Raw genomic sequence first — 4,525 nt, 5'->3', positions numbered from 1 at the left:
ACGACCCGGCCAAGGCCAGGACAGCCTTGGCTAACCCGGCCCAGGCCGGGTCAGCACGAGCTGTCCCGCGCCTATGCCGGGTCAGCATGAGCTGCCCCGCGCCCATGCTGGGTCAGTACGACCTGTCCCACGCCCAGAAATGTCCGTAATGTCCAAAATGCATTTTCAGGCTATTTCAATCAGTTTCTTACGTTCCAAAGGTTCCAAATTGACTTGATATCATATCTAAACGTGGGTAGGTGGTTTTTGACTAAAGATAAGGCCAAATCTCCCATTCTTATCCAAATACGCCGCATCCGGAGCCCTATAAATACAAGCCTAGGGCCTCCTTTCAGAGGGGGCAAATTATTATCAAGACGAGGAGGTGCTGCCGAGTTGGAGAGCAAGGGAGCACGAATTTCAGAGGAGGCTAGCTGATCTCGGTGATGTTATTCAACATAAAGAGGGAGAGTTCGAGAGATCTGAAGCCCCGTCCCCTATTCCTTGAGATTAGGGCTTAGTCTTAATCTCGAGAAGAGAACTGATTTCGCTTGGTTGATATCAGTACTTTAGCGAATACTTCCTTGGTAAAGTAGGAGCTCTGAATAATCCTTCCGTCAACTGGATTCGATCCGTAGGCGGTCCACGGATATCAACGTCCCCGGCACAGGCAAAGATCTCATGCAAACAGAGACTAATAAATAGGATCAGTGTGTTATTTGAAAGAGATTGTAATCAGTTATTTCCATTTGTAAAAGTATTATAAAAAGACTAATTTTTTGTTGAGTTTATTGTAACGCCTGAATTTGTAATAGATTCAATCATAGTGAAGAAAATAATTTCTGACCCAAACAAGCTTTACTACCGACGCCACTCTTCTTGGGACAACCTCGTCTCTCACCACACACTCCTTTCGGTGTACAAGTGTATTACAAAGTGTATCCCACAATTAGGCTCTCTACAACAAATGGTTGTTCTCTAATTTGGATGAGAACACAATTAAGCTCACTCTCAAGGTCACAATTCCACAACTCTAATATATACTATATATGCAAATACAATAAGCTCAATGGTTGTGTGTGTAAGCAAAGAGATAAATCAAAAATTAAACTCAATGTAATTTTAGCTAATAGAAATTATAATGAAAACAAATAAATAGCTAGAAAAGAGTTTAGAAAACTTCTTCAATGAATGACAAGAGAGAGAGGGAGATGAGTTGAATGCTCAAACACCAAGAGATGATCTCTTTAAACTCTTGTGAAATTCTCTTCACAAACTAACTCTTAAACACTTTTAAACAAACTAAACAAACACTTAAACTCACTTAAAAACTTGTTTAGAACATTCTCTTGGTTGGTAGGAGAGATAAATGTCATGGGGTATTTATAACAACCCAACACATCAGCCAAAACCCCAAGGAAATGACCAAAAACTCACACAAAAACAGAATCTAGAAATAGCCGTTACTGTGAAACGGTCATATTGGCGGTCGACCGCAGAGCCATGTTCGGTCGACTAGAGCGAAGTCTCTAGACAATTGGCGGTCGACTGCCGCGACAACTCCGGTCGACCGCGGACTGATATTTCAGAAACATAGGTTTTGAAAATATTTTTCTGACTTTTAAACTTGATTTAAAAATAGCAAATAAATTCAGAAAAATATAAAACTTTGGGGAATGCTTGTAAACATGAAAATGAACATGTTAAATAGCACCTCCCATTTGTAAAATATCATCATTTTGCAAATATGTCCAAAACATGAAAATATGAGATACTTGAATTTTGATGTTTTGACATAAACCAAGTTTTGAAACTTTGTAAAACAATTTTATAGACTTGATTAAAGATATAAACTATTGCTGTTAAGTCTATAAACCAAAAACTCAATATTATGCAAAAATGAAGTTTTGCATAATATGCATTTAGCAAAATGATATATATGAAACATAAAATATGTATATGAATGTATATGTTTATATTATACTAAGGCATCACAACATATATATGAAATATGGTAAATTTCATATTGTATATAAACTTGAAAACCAAAATAATGTATGTATTATATATAACTATAATGTTTAGACCGCTAGAGAGGGGGGGGGGGGGGTGATTAGGGTCTTAAGGCAATAATTGTGCAATAAAAATTAAGACAAGTGAACACCACAAAATATAATGCTAAAATAAAAAGAGATAAGATAGAAGTCGTTATCCAAATGATGCGCGATGTGTTCAAGAGGTTCGGCTCTCTAGCCTACGTTCCCGCTGTCCACTCTCGAGGAGAATCCACTACACAACCCGGTTTGGAAGCCGAAACTTCTTCTACACAGCGATCTCTACGAGATCTTACGACACAGTTGATCTCCACGAGATCTCACGACATAGTTGATCTCCACGAGATCACCACACAATCAATGGTAACAAATAAAGAATTGTTCTCTCTTACAACAGCCCTGTGGCAAGGAAAGAGATTGCACTTGAAGCTTTGGATGTGGGATGTGCAAATATAAAACAAGGAATTGGATTTTGAAAGTTAAGGCTCTTGAACTCAAGAATTAAACACAATTGATTTTTCTCTTACAAAGTTGGTGGGAAAAATAAATGGGGTAGTTGGGTATTTATAGTGAAAATAACAGCAGCGAAAACCCCAAAGAAATCATCAAAATCCCCCAAAATCCGGTTTTCTGAAACTAGCCGTTACTGTGCAAAAGCTCTCTGATAAGTCGACTTATGAGTCGACTCATGAGTCGACTTATGAGTCGACTAATGAGTCGGCTTATATGAGTCGACTCAGTAGAAGAAAAATCATAACTAGGCTGTACTTCGTCAGTCGACTTATGAGTCGACTAAACATGCACAGACCAGATTTGCACAGGAAAACTGAACTTAAAAACATGTTTAAAATATCAGATAAATTCTAAAAAATATGAAACTTTGGGAATAGTTTATAATCATTTTGAAAAACTTGTTTGAAAAGGAATTTTGCAAAAAGGTCCTCGTATTTATGAAAAACATCATTTTGACAAAAGTACTAAAATACAAGTTTTGAAAGTGTGCAAGTGTGTGTGATATCCCGAATAGCTTCAAATAAAATCTACAACTACTTGCCTACAATCTAGCACTAAAGAGAAAAGAAAAACTAGCAAATATCCTCACATAGAATAACATTTCTTTGAGTCTTGATATTGCTTTGATTTGATGAAGCTTTCACTTGTATATGTTGTTCTTGATTAACATTTGCTTCATCACATTGCCTCCACCTCCTATAGATATTGATGTTGTAGCTCATATTCCATCCAATCCTCCATATATGGTACTAACATGCTTGATTTACATATTAACTACAATATCACTCAACAAGTAATTAGTATCGATAATAGTGGTTATAAATTATCATCAAAACATAAGGGCTAACAATCTCCCCCTTTTTGATGATGACAACCAACCATTATTTATGAGCTAAATAAATATAGCTCATGGATAGGTCCTCCCCCTATCTATGAGCTCCCCTTACTATGTGCACAAATGAGGAGATTTCTCTCCCTCTTTGTCACCATCAAAAAGTGGGAAATAAAAAGAGAAACATGCTTAAATACATAAAATATACCTCAAGTGTTGGTCCTCACGTATCGCCTCCCTCAAGTGCTCGGAATTACCACCTCTCACTAGGCCACCGACGCCACTTCTCTCGGTATCGACTACGTCCTCATCACACACTCCTCTTGGCAATATGTATGTGCTTAAACATGTTATGAAAATGAGGCATATATAATATGTGACCAAGCAAACAAGCAAGCAAAAAGATTTTTAAATAATGCATAGGCCCAAACCATTTCTTATGCGACAAAAATCTTCTTCCCTAAGAGGCTTGGTAAATATGTTCGCTAATTGAGATTTAGTATCAATATGAATAAGGGATACATCTTTCCGTTCTACATGATCACGTAAGAAATGTTGGCATACATCAATATGCTTGGTTCTAAAGTGCAAAACGGAATTTTTGGAAATGTTTATAGCACTAGTGTTATCACAAAATTTTTTTGTATTTTGAACATGCAAGTCATAATCAACCAAACTTTGTTTCATCCATAAAAGTTAGGCACAACATAAGCCGGCGACAATGTATTCTGCTTCCGTAGTGGACAAGGCAGCACAATTTTGTTTCTTGGAAGCCCAAGAGACAAGAGAGTTACCCAAAAATTAACATGTACCACTCGTACTCTTGCGATCTACCTTACATCCGGCAAAGTCGACATCACAAAAACCATAAAGATCAAAAGAGGTGCTTTTAGGATAAAATAAACCTAGATCAATAGTACCATTTACATATTTAATAATTCTTTTAACCGCAAGCAAATGAGATGTTTTAGGAGAAGCTTGAAAACGTGCACATGCACACACACTAAACATGATATCGGATCTACTAGCGGTAAGGTAAAGGAGACTACCTATCATACCTCGGTATAGTTTTTGGTCTACATCCTCACCACTATCATCCGCATCAAGCTTGATACTTGTACTCATGGGAGTTTGTGCATGCTTAGAG

Source organism: Asparagus officinalis, chromosome 9 (genome assembly GCF_001876935.1).
Source record: "Asparagus officinalis chromosome 9, Aspof.V1, whole genome shotgun sequence".
NCBI lineage: Eukaryota > Viridiplantae > Streptophyta > Magnoliopsida > Asparagales > Asparagaceae > Asparagus > Asparagus officinalis.
Note: the sequence above shows the minus strand (reverse complement) of the source record.